We start from the raw sequence: 12,510 nt of genomic DNA, 5'->3' as shown, positions 1-12,510 counted from the left end.
GATAGGGAATGGGATCTCTTGTGATGCAAGAAGCATCTTTGTGTAATGGCACAGCCCAAACTGGAGCTCCCAGGCTGCGGCAGTGTCCATCTAGGTGGAGGTTCACCACTATCCCCCTGCCCCAGAGGGAGAGAGGTTTCCTCTCCGTGCCTGAAGAAAGCCAGAAGAACCATGGGTGAAATGGATTTTAATCCCTGTTGAGAAAATGCAGTGGTAAAAGTACTCTGCTCAGCATGTGCTCATTGCTGAACCCACGCAGGCGCTCAGGGCGGGTCTGTTTGTCTCTTCAGGGCCACAGAAACCAACAAACAGCAGCGGGGAGAGGAGTTACCGCGGCCGTATCCTCATCACACCCACGCTCCCATGAGTGGCCTTCTTTCTGCCTAACGAAGTGAGGATTAATTAGAGGAGGTAATGGGCTTCTACGGACTGCATTGTCAAGTGCTGCTTATTGCTGTTTGTTGATTCAGCTAGGCATTTTGTAATCCCTCACATTGTTTTGCAGTGACTACGGGAAACAGGTAAAAAAGACACTTAGCTTTACCAAGTTCAAGGCACCTATGCAGACTCTAGAAATGACAGCTGATGCTCAACAGTACTGAGCAATAGCAAACATGTAATCAGTACTCAAATAGTCCCATTCATCTCCAAGAGATAGCTAATCTATAACACATAGAATGGGAAACAACAAAAAAATCTATTTTCTATTTTTGTTCAAAAAGAGAGGGAAAATTTAAAGGGAATTTGTCTTTGGCACTTATTTCTTTTAAAGAAAAAATTATTTTCCCTTAAAATTTTCTTACTGACATTGTTTCTATAATGGGGGAAATACTGCTCAGAGAGAGTGTGGTGACTTGCTCAAAAACAGAGTGGGGAGGAAAACCCAGTGGTTTTTGCTTTTCTCCTTCACCCATGCAGAGTACAGTACCCCCCAAGCCTGACTTTTCTTTGGCCTTTGCCATGTCCAAGCTTTTGTACCCATAAAAATACAGTGTATAATGGTACTTAAGTAATGGTCAGCATCCACACTGCCTTGCAGTGGCAATGCCTCAATACATAAGGCATCGGCAAGCCAGCCCTTGCTGTCTCCATGCTTTCTGTACAATGCTGCTTTGGGCTGGGCCATAAACTAATACAGAAAGGGGTCTTACAAAGTTTTCCCTGCAGAACCACTTGGCAAAGGACAAAGTTACTCTGCTGGGGTTGAAACAACTCTTATCTCCCTGGCTAACCCACCTGGATGTTAGCAGTCACTCTCCTGTCATGTAACTCAGTCTGGAGAGTATGAACAAACATTAGCAGGTTTAAACTGCCATGTTTCTGTATTTGGGCTAAGCAGAGCTCAGGGCAGAGATCCAGTGTTGTCTTTGTGTGTACAAACCCACCACAGAAAATAATTAAAGCACCGAGTCCTGATTTTTCCCTTTAGTTCCTCTCAAGAAAGGTTAGAACTTCACCCATGCACTGAAAATTTGAGGCCCCTTTAAAAACTCCCCCTGGATTATATTTGCCTGTCCAGCAGGATAGATGACACATTAGATTTCATTTCATTTTCTCAAGATGTGACATTTTTGTTGGCTCATCTAAGAGGAAGGTGTCTTATGCCTTTCCAAAGCTCTTCACATGCATGAGCACACCACAGAGCAGACAAAGCCTTCGCCCTTCCCAAGAGAGATATTTTCAAGAGGGATATGCTATGAGGGGGAGACAAGGCTTCCTAAGCAGTGGCCATCATGAAGAGAGAGCAATCATTGTTGTAAGGGCAGAGGGTTTGGCCCACTTGCTAAAAGATCCCTTGGGACCTACGTTGAAAACAAGAGCAGGGAATGAGTAGCTGTGTCCCGTCCCACAGGAACAGCCTCTGCAGGCTGGGGTGCCAGTAGCTCAGGATTTCAGGTGGGAATGTCCAGGAGAAGACTGTTAGCGGGTTGGGCTCCTTTCCTTTTCCTCATTTTTCATACCTTCACCCCACAGCTGGGTGGTGCCAAGGAATACATGTAGCTTAATGCAAGCAGCTATGGCTTGCGGACCAGGCAGCGTGAGGCATGGACACATCTGGTGGCAGCAGTACCAGCGTGCTGATATGCCACTTCAGACAGCACCTGAGTCAGCTGGGACACAAGCTGTTCCTAAAGGACAGGTCCAGGAAATCCCTGCCTACCCTAAGGAACCAGGAAGAATGACTTCCATTCATGAAGGATGCAACAACAGCTCCTGCATGCCTTCAAACAGGCTGAGCAAGACTCCTGCTGAACTATTGCTCCACTCTCTTCATTGGACATAAAGGCCAGAGGAACTGTCCCTTTACTTTCACTGTGAAGGAAGATTTGCAGTTTTGAGTTATTTCCTAATGGTCATGCCAATAGCCTCCTCTGCTCATTGCTTCCTCACTCCTCTCCAAAGTAGCTGAAGGCTATGAAAAATGCTGGAGGTCTAGTGGAGCCAGTTCAGATTGATGCTGAAACTCCTAGAGCTTGTCTACATGGTGAAAATTCAGGGAAATCAAATGGAGTCCATGAATGGTAATAACTTAAAATAGGTCAGTAAAATGGCAATGAACTCTCATGCAGATGTTCCAGTTCAGAATCAGATATAACGAAGCTATTTAATCTGAAATCACTTTCAATTAAATTACAGTAAATCCAAAGAAGGCTCCTTTAATTCTAATTGAGTCTGTATGGACCACTCTAATTCTAATTGAATCTGAAGATGCTTAAGTAGCTCACTTCAAATTCACACTTCTAAGACACTGCCAAAAGAAAGCTTGAAAACACAATGGGAGTATAATACAAAATGTTCTCAAACAAGACGACATAGAAAAGTAGTGCAAAATAAGTATATATTTAAAATCTCATTATTCTTCTGAGTTAGCATATTAAACTACAGAGATGTCATCTAACAACATCTTGCTCTCTACAGATTATGTCGCTGCCTAGTGCATAATGCACACATCATGTGCCAACGTATCAGTGGAAATCCCAACTCCAGGTCCTGCTCTGAGTCCTCTCGCTGACTCATTGGGCCACCACAGGAGTCTTGTCACTGAGCTGCAGTCTCTCCTGCTGACCTGGCCACACAGTAGTGCCTACGGTGCAGATCAAAGCAGGAGCAGAGCTGGGCAAATGGGCTGAGAGATGAGAGAAGCCACAAATGGAGCTACACGCTTACTAATGAAAGCAAAGGACTTGCAGACATCAGAGCAAAATGACTGCATTAGACCTACTCACAGTTGTTTCTTCCAGAATTGAAGAGCTTGCTATGGAGGAGGTGTGCTGGGAAGGAGGGTCTCTAGTTAGGGTGAGCTGGATCCATGATAGTCCAGTGGCAGCCAGGAAAGAGGACAGGAGTTTGGGCCTTCTCAAGGAGGTAGGTGAGGAGCAGTCTGAGCTCTCAGAGCTGCTGTGCTATGCCACATGCTTGTTGCCACCATCACTTTCACTCATTTATTAGCAATGCCAGCAATCATGAGAGCTCCACCACACTTCCTGTGGTACACATCCCACACAAGCTGGTTTTAATCTTAAGAAACAAGAGGCAAGAGGGAAGGCAAATCATGCCCAGAAAGGGTACACCTCTTGCTCAAGGTCACACAAGAGATCCACAAGCAGAGCTCAGCTCAAAACTGAGGCTGATGCCCTTTCCGCTAGACCAGACTGCCTCTTTCTTGTATTCATGGGATAAACAGCCTCATTTCTTCACTCAGCACACTTCCTCTGCTCTGTCATAACCACACTAGGACTTCACTGGACTGAAGTTTATGCCTATACTAGTTTTCCTCAAGCTTGGTTATAAATACTAAGTGTTACCACACCTGCCTCACCTGGTAGTTAAACACTAGACACAGCCTGCACCATCTTGCACAGAAAAATCTGTATAAGAAACATATATTTTTAATGCAAACACGTTCCTAGGAGCACAAAGGCACGTGGTGAAGACATTTTCTCATTGCTGGGTGCATGTGCCCAACTGCCATTAGCACTAAAAAGAAGTAACAAGAGCCTGGGAAGACCCATCCTCTTGGGTGGAGGGGCTTATCATCCTTATCATCACCAGGTCATCAGAGGAGATTTTAGGGTGATTTCAGGGATTAAGACCTCCCATTTCAAATCACTGACACTTGACTTTTCCAGTTCAGCTGCAAACTTGTAAAATCACTGAAGAAAGTGAAACCAGGCCACATTAGTACCAAAAGAACCAGAAATATGTGCAGGTCCCCTCTTAGCCTTGGCAATGCCCATGCTCTCAGTTAACTGAACTCTTAGGCAATTTTTTTGTCTCTGACCATTCCCAAATTGGTTTCTTACAACATCAAAACTGACTACTGATTTTCTTGCAACTTATCTGATAGACTTAAAAGAAAACACCCTGGCAATGCCACTGCATCACAAGAGAAGCTTTGATCATTTGGAACTGCCAACGCACCTTGAAGTGTGTTAAACATCTATGACTTGGCTGATTGCATCTGCCTGTTTCCATTAAGTGTACCTGCAAGGGAGCCACCCGCTGAGAAGGGGCAGTATGAGGGAGAAATGACTTGGGGTTTGGGTTACTGGATACTCCTTGAGGTTTGTCATAGAAGGAACTTTCAGCACTTTGTATTTAGCATGTCACCCAACTCAGGTAAGCTAAGGCCAGGTGAAAGTGCATTTCTGAAAAAGCTTTCAGCAAAACCTGACCTTTCCACTGTGGTTACGAATGGAGAAACCTTCCAGGAGTAAAAAACCTTCAACAGCTCTCATGGGCTTTGGGTGCTCATGTAAACTCAACGGATGAGGTTCAACTCCTTGGATAGCAGGTGCTACCAGTCCATGCTGGTGATCCAGAATGCCACACTGGACACTGCTATGCTGGCGATTCATCCCTCCCACCCCCTGCATAAGTCTCCCTGTGTACAAAGGCCCTCCCAGTTGAAAACAGCTCTAACACTGCTTGGCTTAAGAACCAGAGCACAGATTTTAGACTCAGCTTTTAAAGACTCAGATTAGGGGAACAGATAGAGACCAATGCTGCAGTAGGAGACACACTGATGATGAAATGCTATGACACTTTGACACAAGCTATGTGGAAAGATCTCAGAAACCTCCCTTTTGGTAAAAAAAAGCAACCAATTTCCATCAGCCTTTTATTTCCTGCTAATGGCTGAGGACTCTTCCCAGTTACCCTCTGCAGCATGAAACACCAAGGCCACCTCATCCCCCGCCCTCTGGGAATGTGATTCTGGCTTTGTAGGTTATCTGGGGTGGGGGAGGAAGCAGGGGAGAACGATGGGGTGCTGTGCAGATGATTCTCATTAAATTTGGAAGGAGTTATAAAAAGTAAGCTTTAAAGTCTATCCTAAATATAAGGATTCAGCTGATTGAGAACTCATCTGCTTCTATCTCTTGGGTAATCGTGAATACACTTCTGCTGTGTCACTTCAAAGGCACAGCACAGCTGGGAGGGTTTTCATCAAAGCTTCTGCATGTCTGGGGGAGGTTTTCCCCCCCATGAATATACATCACTGGAGGCTCCTTTTCCCAACTTTTCCCATGCCTCTCTCTGATTGATCCTCATTTCATTCAGATGAGCTCTTCCTCTCTGGATGGCTAAAGGGCAAGAGACAGCTCTCTCCAAAGCTTTCCCACTCGCCTGGATGCCTCTCCGAAGATTTTCCTCTCATCAGAGTGGGGGAGGGAGGGAGCTGTTCAGACAAGAGATTGAGCCTTTAAATTAAATTCTTGTCATCTGAGGGCTGGGCCTGATAGTAGCGGGGGTGGGAAGCATATTCTCCCAGTATCGGGACTCTGGCCAGATCCTCATCTGGTGTAAATGTGTGCCAGTGGACTGATCTCGGCAGTCCTGTCATCAAAACTACAAGCCTTAAAACACTCCCCTCTCTGCAAGGCAGCAGGTTGCTGGGTGAAACCAGCATCATCCTCTGTGTGTCTGCCCTGCAGAGTACGTGAGCTCCACAGACTAGGAACACTTGATGAAATTGCTCAATTCCCCTCTTTTTCAGTGGGGAGGGAGGGCTGGGCAGCTCGGTGGAATTTCAAACACTCAGCCACCCTCAGCCGGGTTGGGATTTCACAAGAGCCCCAGACCCTGTGCGCACCCAGCACGTGCAAAGTGCTGGTGGAAATCTGGGCCCCTCTCCTGATCTCAGATGGGAGCTCAGCCCTCCTGGAAATTCTGGGCCCAGTGCCACTTAGTTACAGCACGTCTCCTGGCTGGTGGCCAGATCAGAGGAGTCTGAACCTCGTCTTAGCTCTTCTACCCTCCACCCTCTAATTGCATACTCCCTAGGGCCAAAATGACCCCAGCAATTGTCAGGTCAGGACACTGCTGAAGCTACTGGATGTGCACTATTTTATACCACTGGCAAAGTTGGCCCATATGAATAAATAATGTGTTGCTGTTGACAATTTTTTACAAAAAAAGTTATGAATCTCCTATGCAGTGATCCACAGAAAAGTGACAGCCTTGGAGATTATCAATGTCTGCTTGTGCAATGAGATCTTCCTCCACTGCAGTGAGAACCCTCAACAGACAAGGACCTTCTCTGAAAGCAGGAGAGCTGCATAGCCACCACCGATCACCCACCAGCAAGTTTCACAAGCTTGTGTCCTTACAGCCTCCTGTGCATCCTCTATTAGCTCAGAGCCCCATAAAACCACATCTTGGACTTTTATCAGGGAGATTAAACCAGGTCTCCAAGTCACCCTCATGGGGACTCTTCCAACACCATGTCTGTTGGCACCTAAAAATCCTGTCCTTCACACTCAGTTCCAGCCTGCAACCCTCCCCTCCACAGCAAGAGGCATTCCTGGAGGCCTCTGGAGAGGCATTCAAACCCAGGTCAGTGTGCTGGCGCTGCATGTGATTGGGACGTTTCTTTCCCCCAGACAGTTATGGGATTTTCCCGCACAAGTCCCCTGAATGGTTAATTGGATCTTGAATGGTTTATCACTTCTTTCACTGGGGTGTGTGGCTGGATTTACTTTGACACAAGCCCCTTTCTGAATTGCAAGTTGGCAACAATAAAAGGGAGAAGTCTTTAATTAGTTATCTGGCTAATTAACTTTTACTGCACTGTATAGCTTTGGCATCCAAATACTGCAATGCAAAACATTGCAAACATTCAAACAAAGACTACCCACCCCACCAGGAAGCTGCTGCCACTAGTGGTTGCGGGGGAGTAGCATCTCGCAGCCTTGGCCAAGGTGCATGGAAATCCACCTCTCAATGTGCCGTGCTCCCTGGACTCCGTGCACACCACTTCTGCAGATAACTCATCTTCTTCTGATGATGTTCAAATTAAAGATACAGAACATACATGGCTTCCCCATCTCATACTCCTCCTTCCCAGCATGTACACTCACTGTGCCATTGGGTGAAATACACGCAAGATAAAATTTATTTCCTGCTTGAAAGGGGTATGTAGAGATCCCTGCATCCCACAGCCGTGCAGGGGAGAGTTTCACAGTCAGGGCCAGCATACTGGCATCCCACAGTCCCGAGCCAAGAGAGAAACCCCTCACATCAGGCAGGGTGACATCATATCATGCAGTAAGGAACTGCTCTCGGAGAGGGATAAGCTCCGAAGCCTGTGGGATGACCCCCAAGAGCACAGTTTGGCTCACAGAGTACAACAGACAGGTTGCTAGAATTAAGTCTTTCTCTCTCTGTTGGAACATGCAGGGTCCCCACCGCTTTTCCCACGCTGATCAGTGAGAGCTAGGGGTTTCGGGAGGCACGGTGCCCCCGGGATGTTCCTGTGTTGTTATATCTGCACCTTGTGGGCTAGCACATGTTTTACTCTGTGTGCACTGGAGTTTCACCGTTACTGCATGTCCAGGCAAGCTCCCTAACTGCTTTCAGTATGAATAAAAAGGCACTGTAAAGGGGAAGGGACAGGTTTCAGGAAAAGCAAGAGAAGCAGTGTAAAACGGGCCATCGGCTTGAGTTCATTGGCTAATCAGTACCATCCCACATGTCTGTCCCACTGCTCAGGGAGGCACAGATGGAAGGGAGAGGTCTGTCAGATTTCAGGCTGGGATCCAAACTATGCCTACTTTGTTGTAGTCTGGACTTTAACTGAGATCTGTTTAACTGCTAATTTAATTTATTTGTGGTAGAAAAGGATTCTGCTTGCTGGCAGGCCCAACTCAACCAAGTAAAATCAGGGACAATACTTTGCTCCCTTCCTGTACCGGTCCATGTGGAATCTGGGGAATCAGCTGAACTGCCAGCTGACAGAATTGCTGCCTTTGCTCAAGAGGCAAGTTGCTGCCTTTAATGTTACGCAGCCAGCTGCCCAGGGAGGGTTGCTACAGGAGGATTTCAGTAAAGCAGCACCGTGTTTGCACACCACAGAGTTGCACACAAAAAGCAGGTCACAGGGAAGGTAAAAATGAAGTCAGCTCAGAGCTGCAGCATGAGTAACCACCGCTACAAAAGGGAGCAAGGCCCTCTTCGCATCCTGTACACATGGACATAAGAGATTCTTCTCCTCATTCATTTGCTGTGAGGAAAATGTGTGCAGGGTTTGTGTACTTGCTCACTAGGGGCTTCTCTTTGCTGAGGAAAAAAAAAAAAATCTCTGCAGATTTGCACTTGCTAAATGAAAAAGCAGCAAGGGATGGCACAGGAAGAATGGACTGAATCACTGATACAGGGGAAGAGATGAGGGGAAGGTTGTCCCTTCTGGGTATGGGCATGCATCTTACCAGCTCTCCCTGAACCAGCGGAGGACCTAAACCTGGAAGGGACAGAGATGCCTGTGAAGTCCCCCATTTTCTCCACACTAGCACTGGCCCATCCAGTCTGAGCTCCCATATTCTGCCAGCACAACCACACAGCTGTGCAGCCCTCCTCCATCAGCATCACAGTGGCATCCAGTCTGCTTGACTGCAATATTAACGGTAATGATGAAGGTTACAAAGGAGGAGAGTCCTTTGACCTGTGACTACATGCTGCTTGTGCAGGTCTGAAACAGCTGCGAAACGCTATGCTGTCCTTAGGCAGCTCCTAAGGCCTTGTCTAACTGCCCTTAATACCTGTCAGAGTACAATGGTCTAATGAAACTATGACACAGGTACAATCCTTAACACAAAGGTTGACCTACAGGGTCCAGGTGTTTTTACAGGATTACTGTATTCTCCTTACCACACAGGAGCAGACTATTAAATGCATACACCCTTTAAATCATGACCCTTGAATCAGGAACTGTGTCAGCTACAGTTGCTGTGTGCAGACAAAGGCCTGAGTTCCTTTAAAAACCCTGCCCCAGAAGAGAAAATAAAGGACATGAAGTGATTCATAGCACTTGGATGGGGAACATTTTATTGTTTTGGTTTTGCTTTTGCTTTTCATTTTAAGTCTTTTCAGACTCAGCTTAAAAAACAAATCAAACCCATCCTCTTCTCTTCCTCATGGTGACAGGTTGCCCAGATGCCTGTCTGGGTCAAGAGGACACTGCTGCATTTTATTTTACTATCTGGCATCACCCAGCTCTGCCGATTTTTTAACCTCTTAATTCCCAATAGCATTTTGTTCTTTGCTTATCCCATCGTTTCCCCATATTTGGTTTCCTAAACCTTCCAAAATAATTTCCATCAAATCCAAACACTCAGCAGCCTGTAAGTCAGGCTAGTTTCTAAGCACAAAGAGGAAAATATTTCCCCTCCTGAGCTGCAGAAGATCAAGCACCCCCAGTTCCAGGTCAGCACTAAGCCTTCAACAAAAAGATTTTCCAGGGACAGGCAAGAAGGTTCAAGTTCACCAAATGAGTTCACTAAAGCCAGGATCAGGCTCGCTGCTAGAGCTCCTTGGTGTTTACGGTCTCAGGCTGTCACTTGGATATATCTCCTCCTCCTGCGTATGTGCCTTGCATCCTGCTGCCAAAGCCACAGCTGCAGCCACTCACAGGGGTGGTGGCTGTTTCCACACTCCATGTTCCTGAATGGTACGAATGCTGTCTTTGCTGCACAACTCATCCTACAGACCTACATAAGCCAGGGAGAAAGAAGGGAGAGTTGGGCAGAAGGACTGCCAAAGAGGCAAACGTTGTCTGAAGTAGAGCAATCCCTGCACCTCAGGTCCAAACTTGTCCTCTTGGTGTAAGAAACTCAGTACAGGGGAGGAAGTTTCCAAAATTGGTGACTTTTGAGTTGTTCAAAAATTCTGTGCCCCTCCCCTAAGCATAGGTTTCCTTGAAGAACAGTATGTTCTCCACAAAAACTACAAGTGGTTTCCAGGGAAAACTTTGGAACTGGGTGAAGTCTCACTTTCAATTTCAGATTATGTTTTTTGTTTAGTTTGGGGCTAATGAGTATTTTCTTTTCAGGCACTGCCATGCTCATTCACTTTTCTAAACAGGTGGCAAAAAATGTTGAAGAAAAAATTCCTCTCCTGCCTTCAGGTTTTACTTTGCCCAGCTCTGAAGACAGGCCCATACTGCACACTTTTGCCACCACAGTTACATCAGCTCCACCACCTCCAGAAATAAAGACATTAAGCCAAGAAAAGCAATCTTGCACTGGTGAAGATTGCACCTTTGCTAGGAAGCTCTGCACGTAGCTTTGTAAGTCAAAGATATTACTTTCTGACTGCCAAGCCTTGGGCTCGCGCCTCTAAACTTCTACAGGGAAGTCACTAGTTCTTTCTGTGCCTCAGTCCGTATCTGCACAATAGCTGTGTACACATCCGTGTTGAGAGGGATATAGGGCTATGTTCTGGAGAAAGGACAAGGAATGCTACGCGGGGTGTGGGCTGCCTCGTAAGCTGTAAGCACATGTACAGCACCAAGCGCAGGGGCGGCAAGCTCAGCTGCAGGAACAGTACAGATAGCAGGTGCTGCCAGAACTGTCTGCAGCATCACGCCCTTAGCGAAGCACAGAAGTTAATTAAATAGCAAGAGAGGAAAAGACCATTTAAAGAGCTGAGTCTGAATGACTAAAGGTCTTAGTCACTCATTTACAAAGATCTTAGGCAAAAACTCCTTTTAAAATAATTTTTATCTGGATCACGTTCCTTTAAGAAATTTCTCAAATCATCCAGCGAGAACTACAGGGAAATGTCACTCTCATTCCCTTAGACTTTCAGTGTCCAGAATGTTTGCGACAACTGCCACCTCCTCTCCCCGCCTGCAACATTCTCTTAGGCTGAGCCATCTCACCTAGCCCAGGACTATGAGAGCTGCTAGAGAAGAATGATTTTTGTTCTGCAGAAATTGAAAATTTTCTTCCCCAAAAATGTTGAGTTGAAACTCTCCAGTGTTTCAATAGAAACCTTCTCCAAATACATCTTCTTGTTTCCTTCAGGAAAAAAAAAGCTTTTAACATTTCAGAAAGAAACAAAAATCAACTGCGGAAGACTCCGTGTGGAGGCTATTTAAGAAGGCTATATTACATTTTAAGAAATACTAAAAACATTCAGCCAGCCCTTCACGCAATATGGTGGTGACAGAAATGTATGAGCACATCGGAAATGTTAAGCATACTGCACTTACAGATCAGTGGTTTGGTTTCCCATGGTGCCATTTGTACCAGAAATGCCCTGTTAAATTTTTGTATATGTGGGGTTTTTCTCAACAGGATCAGTAGTTCTCCCAAGCTCACAGAACACAGCGCACACAGTTCTGCCAGAACAACTACGTGGGTGAGGTAAAAGCAAAAGGAAGGAGCTGGGATGACAGTACTTCATGTTGCCTATTGCCTCCAAAGATTTCATAAAATCAAACCACAGCCCAAACTGTGCCTTCCTCACAAGATTAAGACTGTATTTCCTGCAGTGCCCCTCCTCAAGAAAGGAAGGTATCAGTCAGTCTGACTCAGGAAAGGTTGCAGGGTTTGCCCTCGTGGTCTGAATCATCTGTTGCACGCAGAGAGGCAAGAGGTGGCAAATCGAGACAGTCCCCCAAGTATCACCGGTACTACAGCAGTATGCAAAGACCCACCTACAGCTAAGGCATTGTACTAAGGAATGACAACCCCATCCCAAAGCATTTATGCTCCATATGAGTAAAACAGTGGGAGAATGTAGGCACAGTGCCATGATTTGCCCAATGATGGAGAGCGTTATCAAGCCCAGCCCTCTGCAGCTGCAGGCATCCCTGCCTGCAATCATAAAGTCATCACAGGCCAAAAGACCCCACAGCAAGCTCCCAGCATGACGACGGGTGCAATGGTGCTTCCTGCCCTTCACACACGGGTAACGAGTCTTGCTCCTGCTGGCACCTGATCCATTGCCTGCCTGGGCAACCAAGGCCAGGGACAAAGGCTAATTGGACAGCAGAGCAAAACTTTGGTGTGTACAATGCAAACTCAGTTGCCGCCATTAGAGGATGCTATTGAAAATACTCATGTAGGCCACTGTATAGGAGGGTGCTAGGCAATGCAGAGGGCGGAAGGAGTTTTAGTGAAGCTTGCCAAGTTTTTAAATAGGTCTTGATTGAGAGCCTGTCGCTTGGAGGAACAAATGTATTTTGTTTGATAGGCAGCGACACCTCGTGGCACAGGCCTCCCCCCC

Source organism: Haliaeetus leucocephalus, unplaced genomic scaffold (genome assembly GCF_000737465.1).
Source record: "Haliaeetus leucocephalus isolate CR32 unplaced genomic scaffold, Haliaeetus_leucocephalus-4.0 Scaffold517, whole genome shotgun sequence".
In the NCBI taxonomy this organism is placed as follows: Eukaryota; Metazoa; Chordata; class Aves; order Accipitriformes; family Accipitridae; genus Haliaeetus; species Haliaeetus leucocephalus.
This window is presented reverse-complemented; position numbering follows the sequence as displayed.